The sequence below is a fragment of the Netta rufina genome (assembly GCF_964035555.1).
Source record: "Netta rufina genome assembly, contig: SCAFFOLD_78, whole genome shotgun sequence".
NCBI classification, from domain to species: Eukaryota; Metazoa; Chordata; class Aves; order Anseriformes; family Anatidae; genus Netta; species Netta rufina.
The window spans coordinates 15,001-23,260 of record NW_028168828.1 but is presented as its reverse complement, the minus strand read 5'-3'; positions in this window follow the sequence as shown (position 1 = coordinate 23,260).

Sequence of the window (8,260 nt, the reverse complement as noted above, 5' to 3'; positions counted from 1 at the left end):
TGAGTAACTGAAGTCAACGTTACTTGGTGTGTTTGCTATGCGGTGCCTATGCGGACTATTGCACGAGACACAGCTTTCTGACATCTGGCCCAGCAACTACTAAATAAGGGGAGGGGAGAAGCTGAAGAACGACCAAAGGACAAAGCCTGGGAGGAAGACTACGAGCCTTCAGTAGGAGCGGCCCCCAGAGGGACCACCGGAGACTGATAACGCATGCACCAGTGGGAGGGTTCGGATTCTGGGAACTAATTAGAAAAACCCTGCCTTTAGGCCTAGTAGTAATGAATATGTATTAGCCTACCAGAATGAAAACCAGCCGCCTGATGTAACTTGTGTGCGTCTTGGTGGAGCAGAGAATGCTGGCGCACCCAGCGCTGTTTGCTTACCTCTATTCCTTTAATAAATCATAAACATTAATTGTAAGCCTATTTGGGACTCGGTCATTTATTACAACTGGGACCACCCGATGGGTGGAAGCGTTCGGGATAGCTCAGGATGCTGAGGCGTGGTGCTGCAAGGAGGTTGGTGGTCGGTGGCGCCCTGGGGCAGGCTGAATTGGGAGGGGGCGAGGCGGCGGGTGGTCGGTGGCTTCTGTGGAAAAGGCGCTTGTATGGGGGGCTGCGCATTCAGAGGAATCTTGACAGGCTGCAGATAGGGGCAGGCAGGAACCTTTTGAAGTTCAGGAGAGGGAAATGCCAAGCCCTACCCCTAGGGAGAAACACCTCTGTTTACCAGCACTGGATAGCTCGATACTGAATAAGCATTTCTTCATGGAAGGGGTGGTTTGCTATTAGAACAGGCTGCCCGGGGAAGTGGTAAGAGACCCGATCCTTAAAGGTATTTAAGAGACATGTGGACATAGCCCGGGAGTCCGGCCTCCGGCAGGGCGGGAGCTGGCTCTTCCGAGCCCCTGTGCTCCGGTCTTGTGCGACGCGTTTGCAAGCAGCACCGGGTTCCGGGTCCGACATCGGACGGTGCGGGGACGGCGATTGCGGGGCCGTTGGATAGCGGGGGCCGGCTATGTCATGTCCCGGGGATCCGAATTCAGGGGGCGTGGGGGCCGGCTGTGCAGTGAAGCGGGGGGCTGGCGTCCGCTGGCTTCCCAGAGAGCGGGCTTTCGGTGCCGTGCGGTTCGGTGGCCGGCCGTCCCGAATCCCTGGGCACCGGTCTTGTGCTAGACTCAGCGGGGTCCGGGGCCGAACTCGGCTTCTCGGGGCCGGCGGTCCCGGTGTCCAGGTGTCCCGCCTCGGGCGGCGCGGGGCCGGCTGTCCCTAGCAGCTGGGCTCCCAAGAGCTTCTGGGCTCCCAAGCGTCGCCCAAGACCGGATCCCAGAGAATCGGGACGGCCGGCCACACCGCTGCGACTAGCACAAGCGTCTCCCGACAACGGAGCCCAGGGGCTTGCGAGGGTCAGATCCCGCGCCCCGGGATAGAGAAACGGGGAGCGCGGGTCGGCCGGCCGCAGCTTCGCACGGGACCGAACCCCCTGTCTATGGGACGGCCAGACCCCGAGCTGGCAGACAGCAGCCTCCCGCTTCACGGCACAGTTGGCCCCCAACCCGCCCGAGTTCTGATCGCCGGGACAAGGGACAGCCGGCCGCGCCGCCCGAGGCCGGACACCTGGAGCCCGGGACCGCCGTCCCTGACAAAGCCAAAGTCGGACCCGGACCCTGGTGCGGCTAGCACACGCGTCGCCCAGGACCGCAGCCCAGGACCTCGGGACGGTCGCATCCCGCGCCTCCGGCAGGAGCTACCCGGGAGGGCAGGACGGCCTGCCGCAGCTCCGCAAGAGACCGAACCTGCTGGATTCCGGGACGACCAGAGCCCGAGCCGGTGGGCAGCAGCCTCCCGCTTCACGGCTCGGCAGGCACCCACGTCGCCCGACTTCGGACCCACGGGACAGCCGGCACCCGCGCCGCCGGAGGCCGGACACACGGGCCTCGGGATCGCCGTCCCCGAACCGCCCGAAGTCACACACGCTCTCCGGTGCGTCCAGCACACGCATCGCAAAGACCGGAGACCAGATTATAGGATCAGCCAGCCCCGCGCCGCCCGAGGTTGGACCCGGACCCCGTGTGTTGGGGCTGTCTGAGCTGGAGTCACCTTTTCCCTGCAGCAGCCCACATAGTGCTGTACTCTGCACTCGTAGCTGGAACAGCACTGATATCACTCCAGTGTTGTGTCTATTGCTGCATAGTGTATGCACAGCATCAGGACTCCTTCCTAGCCCCCAAGAGCCAGCAGGCTAGGGGTGGGCAAGTGATGGGGAGGGGACATTGCCGGGGCAGCTGACCTAAACCAACCAAAGGGATATTCCATAACACCTGATATCACACTCATCAATAAAAGGTGGGGCTCTCGTGGGGGAGGGGGCTGTTCCTCCTGAACAACCACTACGCATTTGAGGCCCTGCTTCCCAGGACGGAGAAGAAATCTATTATACCTCTTCCTCATCCTGTGAGACCGGAAGACATCGAGTCACTGTAAACCGTGATTCTCAGGCAACATGCTAAGAATTTTGGATTGCTTTTCTGTCTACCCCCCAAAACCTTACAGATGAGAAAACATAGCCGCAGTGGTTTTTTCTCATGAAACACCAAAAGCAATATTGAGAAGGTTACTTACACCGTCTTTATTGGTAATAGCTGCAGACTTCTGAACTTCCCCTAGTGAATTTTCTTTTCAAATATTGGTAATGCAGAGACTATTAAATGGAATCACCTGGTGACATGGTGCACGGTGTGTGTTTTTTATTTGTCTAAAATCAAAAATAATTGGCCAGTAATAGTAAAACTCCTAAAAATGCCATTAATCATGACCAGTGAAAATATTATTGTACAATACCCAGGAAGAGGGACAAGGGGAGGTAGTGTATTAATACTTTCTTAGAAAATACACCTGTTACAGGCAATTTGGACATTTTTTCAAGTTCTGTGGCACAAGGAGGGGTTGAACTCAATTTGGTCCACGCTCAATTTGGAAAATCCAGGCAAATAAAGAACTCAAGGATTCCTATCTACGGAGGACCTGATTCAAGACCAGTTCTTGGTACCATACATAAACTTGGAATGCTGCATCCACTGAAATAAGCCACAGTAAGGGTTTCTTGCGTTCTCATCCCATACTGCAGGTATTTAACGGCAGGGTTGAACGCCACCTGCTGGTGGGAAGTAAATACTGCAGGCGACCGAACTCCACGCATGCGCGATGGCAGCAGACGGCGCCCTCCGCCGCCACCTGCTGGTGGAAAACGAGTACTGCAGGCGGCCGGGGTCCGCGCATGCGCGGTGACGCCCGCGGGCGCCCTCTGCCGCTACCTGCTGGTGGAAAACGAGTACTGCAGTCAGCTGGCGGCCGCGCATGCGCGGTGGCGCCCCCGGGCGCCCTCTGCCGCCACCTGCTGATCAGAATCGGGTACTGCAGGCGGCCGGGGTCCGCGCATGCGCGGTGGTGCCCGCGGGCGCCTTCTGCCGCCACCTGCCTGTCGGAATAGAATACTGCAGGCGGCCGGGGTCCGCGCATGCGCGGTGGCGCCCGCGGGCGACCTCTGACACCACCTGCTGATCGGAATCGGGTACTGCAGGCGGCCGGGGTCCGCGCATGCGCGGTGGAGCCCGCGGGAGCCCTCTGCCGCCACCTGCTGCTGGCAAGCGAGTACTGCAGGCGGACAGGGTCTGCTGCTTCTTTTGCTCTCTTCCTACTTTCAGGTGCTTTGCCCCTCCCCTTTCCCAGGTGATTGGGTTTGGGTGCTGGGCGGGGCTAAATGCTATATGAGCCCCAGGCATAGCATCAGAGAGCTCCTTCTGCCTGGGCTGCTCTTTGGGGTAAGTGTTTTGTTTTCCTTCAGTCAGTTGCAGGGTTCTCTAGGCAGGCTGGAGTCTATGGATTTCTGGATTTTAAGTGCTTGGAATTCACTTAGTAGAGGGATGTTTAGTAGGGGCTGCTGGCTCAGTTTGGGGCGCGGTTGTCACTGCAGTTATTTTCCTACATCCAATAGAGTAAAATTCCAGTTTGTCTTTTAGAGGTGCTATAAGTGGCTTAAGAGAACAGATGGAAGCATGTGCCACGTGGGGCAGGCAAGCGGCTGAGGTACAGGAGGGGATGAGAGTATGTGATTTTTTTTCTGGGGATGAAATGGAATTAATTTTGTTGGTGTATAATCTGTTCTGCTCCTAGATTTTTCTTTCAATGCGAAGAAAAGTTTGAGCTAATTCCAGGTAAGAAAGTTCCTGTTACTTGCTGTCTTATTGTCCTTTTAATATTCAAAGCTGCAGCAAAAGCATGGGGATTGTTGCTTCTAGAAACACCCCAGTTTTCTTGTTTGCACTCTGCATGCCGTTGAGCTAAAGCAGACCAAAAAAAAAAAATAAAGGAAACACACACACACACACACACACACACACACAAAAAAAAAAAAACAACAATGACAAAAGAAACCCACCATTGGGTGATGTGTTGTGAACGCAACGATCACTTAATCCCTTTGTTTTCCCAGGTGGTGTGGATGATACTGGCTGCACTGTTGGAGCTTGGACTCGGAGAGGAACAGGTGAGCATAGTTGTATGTTGCATCAGTAGCGGTCAGCATTGTGGAGAAGGTGAGCAATGGGGCCGGCGTCCTAGTGAATGCTGTTAGTCTGTTTTTGCAGCTGATGATGAGCCTGGCAATTGACTAAGATGACGACCAGTGCCTGTGTGTTTCTTGAGGCGGAGGGAATATACCATGTGGCAACCTGAGAGCTAAGTTGGGGGGCACCTGGTATTTGCATATCTGGGGTGGCTAATGGGAGCTGGGAGCCAGAGGAGCATGGTGCCTGCTGGCTGACTAGACTTGGTGCCACGGTGAGGGTGGTTCAGGCTGGGTCATGTTCAGGCTGCTTGTGGCTGGGTCACCAGCCTAATAGAAGCAGCGGGATTATTTTGTAGCGTGAGTGCGTGCGCCAGGCAGGACAGTTTCCTTCTGTTCGTCTGTCTTGTAGTGTTGCTTCTGCAGCGTCTGTTCTGTGCTTCTCAGGTCTTGATATCCTTCTAGCTTTTTACACTGGACTGACCAGACAGGGGACTTGGTAGCGGTGCTGAAGGGCCTCAGTGCTTGTTTTGTCATCGTGGCTCTGATCCGAGCACTTCTTGTCTTGCAGTCGCTGCTTGAAATGCAGTTCTGTTTCAGGTCTCGTGCATCATATTCGGTTTGAGATCGCGTCTGTTTCCATCCTCGCTCTTGCAGAAGTCATCTGGGCCGCATCAGGAGCTCCTGCTTGGGAATTGATTTCCTAAGCGTCGTCTTATGGGGTTTTCAGTCCCCATCCTTCTGGTCTCTTGCCTTGAAGGCAGGCTTTTTAGGCCTCCATCATCCCAGTTCTGGCAGTTGCTTGCAGTCACGTGTCGTGACATTTGAGTCTCTCCTTGGGTCTGGTGCAGAGCACCTGTTCTGACTTGCTGTTGCCATAGGGCTTCCCTCTGGGGGTCACTTTTTCTTGCGCCTTGTGTTGTGTGTTTTGTTTGTAGTGTTTGTGGCGTGGCTGTGTGTGTATGTGTTTGGTCTGGAGCTGTCCTGCCTGGCAGTTAGTGATGACAGCTAACGTGGCAGTGCATGGGTGTGCTAATACATTGTCTGGAGTGTTTTGGCGAAGACGTCCGGTCTGCATCTGGGCACGTACTGAAGGGCAGCTGTCACAGTATATCTGTTTGTGCACAACTGCTCGTTTACCTCTATTCATTTAATAAATTGTAAAATTTAATTGCAATCCAGTTTGGGACCCAGTCATGTATGACAACTGGGGGCTTGTCCAGGAGGGTTTTGGTTCCTGAATTCTGATTTGATCTAGGAGAGGCGCCCCACTATTTGGTGGCTGCTGTTCGAGTCAGGTCGGGACTAATGGCGTCTTGAACCTGAATAAAGGTAAGCAAAGGTTTTGATTTTTTTTCAGCTCCCTTGCTGGCTGCAGCACTATATTTTGCCCGTAATTCTGCGTGTGAAGATCTGAATGAAGACAACGGAGTCATAAGCATTTAAAGCGTATACTGTTCTGTTGGGTGGGTTTCGGTTGCCTGCGTGTGTAAGAGTGTGACTGAGACGGAATTTAGTTCCGAAGCGATTGTGGAGGTCTTCTAACCGCGGTTCCAATCTCCCGCGAGGGACTTGGCCGGTGAAGGACCGAAGGGATTCTTATAGGATTTGTGGGTGGGTGATAGATCTTAAATCGTCTGTAAGACACTCTTATTAAGGTAACCAAGGGCTGTGGGAATTGCCACAGTAACATTCCTAGATGGGTCAGACAAAATCTAAGACCAGGGACCAGAAGAAAGGGAGCAAATTACCAGACATACCACCAGAAAGTCCATTAGGAATAACGGTTAGAAATTGGAATGAGAGGGACCCCAGAAAAGGAAAAAGTAAATAAAAAATGGTCCAGTATTGTGTGATAGAATGGCCAAAGGAGCCTTTAAGACCACGTGTCCTTTGAAGACTGTATTTGTCAGGCCTTAAATACACATGTTAATTCGAGGGAACCTTTTTGCCGGGAAGACAGTGATTATGCAGGATTATGGATCAGGAGGATTCATGTCCTTTTCCAGCCTCAATATTTACACTAAAAGCAGATAAGAAATTTGAAGAAGAACAGGAAAAAGAAAAAGAAAATAAACGGGAGCTGTTGCATAACCTACCATCTCCATATCCTACCAATCCACCTCCAGTGGCTGTGGTATCTCTAGCAGTACCACCGTTGCCCCTGCTTCCACCACCATCAGCACCAGAATGAGACCGACCTCTGGCTGCATGCAGGACAAGTAGGAGTGCCGTATCTGAGAGAGCTTCTCTATATCCCTTAAGGGAGGTAACTGGTGTATAACTGGGTTGGAGTTTTAACAGTTAGGGTTTTAAGGGTTTCAGGGTTATTGTGTTAGGGTTTTAGAATGTTTTGGGTTGTAGTGTTGATAGGTTTTTTAGTGTTAGGGTCCTAGGGTATTATTTTTGGTCGGTTATTTAGGGTTAGTGTTTTAAGATTCTTTTTTTTTTTTTTTTTTTCCAAGTTAGGTTAGGTTCTCTAGTGTTTGGGTTTTGAGCTTCCTAGTGTTTTAGGTTAGGGCTTTGGGTTTTAAGCATCTTAATTTTTGGGTCAGAGTTTTGTGTGTCTTAATGTTTTCAGTTTATGCTTAGAGCGTCCTAAAGTTTAGGGTTTTGGTTTGTGTTTTGAGCGTCCTAATGTTTTGAGTTAGGGTTTTGAGCATCCTACTGTTTTGGGTTGGCTTTGGGTTTTGAGCATCTTAATTTTGGGGTTAGGGCTTCAAGCGTTCTAATTTTGTTGTTTAGGGCTTTGAGAATCCTAATGTTTTGGGTTTGGGTTTTGAGCGTCTTAAGTGTTTGGGTTAGGGCTTTTAGGCATAGGACTTCAGGGGTTTAGTGTGGTAAATAGTTTGGGTTAGGCGTGTAGGGGTTTCAAAATTTTTTAGTGTTAGGGCTTGAGGCTTTTTTGAAAGGGCGTAAAGTGCTGGGGTTACAGTGAGTGCTGGTAAATGTATTTCTCGAACACTCGGCCTGTGATTGGTCAAGCCAGCTGCCTGGGGAATGCTGGTAGGCGTAGTTTTCCGGCACCGGGCTGCTGGATGGCCATGTTTGGTGCCCAGAGCATACCGGGAAACGTAGTTCTCGAGAACTAGGGTTAGGGTTAGGGGGTTAGGGTTAGGGGTTAGGGTTAGGGTCTTAGGGTTAGGGTTAGATCTGCGGTTAGGGTTAGGGTGCGGCAGGCCGGGGCTAGGGTTAGGTTAGGGTTTTTTTTTAGGGTTAGGGTTTAGGGTTAGGGTTGGGTTAGGGTTAGGGGTTAGGGTTAGATCCGTCATTAGGGTTAGGGGATAGGGGTTAGGGGTTAGGGTTAGGGTTAGATCCGTCATTAGGGTTAGGGGATAGGGGATAGGGGTTAGGGGTTAGGGTTAGATCCGTCATTAGGGTTAGGGTTAGGGTGGTTAGGGTGGTTAGGGTTAGAGTTAGGGTCATTAGGGTTAGGGTTGGGTTAGGGTTAGATCCGCCTTTAGGGGTAAGGGTTAGGGTTAGGGTCGTTAGGGGTTAGGGTTAGATCCGTCATTAGGGTTAGGGTTAGGCTTAGGGATAGGGGATAGGGGTTAGGGTAAGGGTTAGGGTTCGGGTTAGAGTTAGAGGTTAGGGTTAGGGGTTAGGGTTAGATCTGCGCGCCGTTAGGGTTAGGGTCATTAGGGTTAGGGTTAGATCCGCGCGCAATTAGGGTTAGGGTTAGGGTCATTAGGGT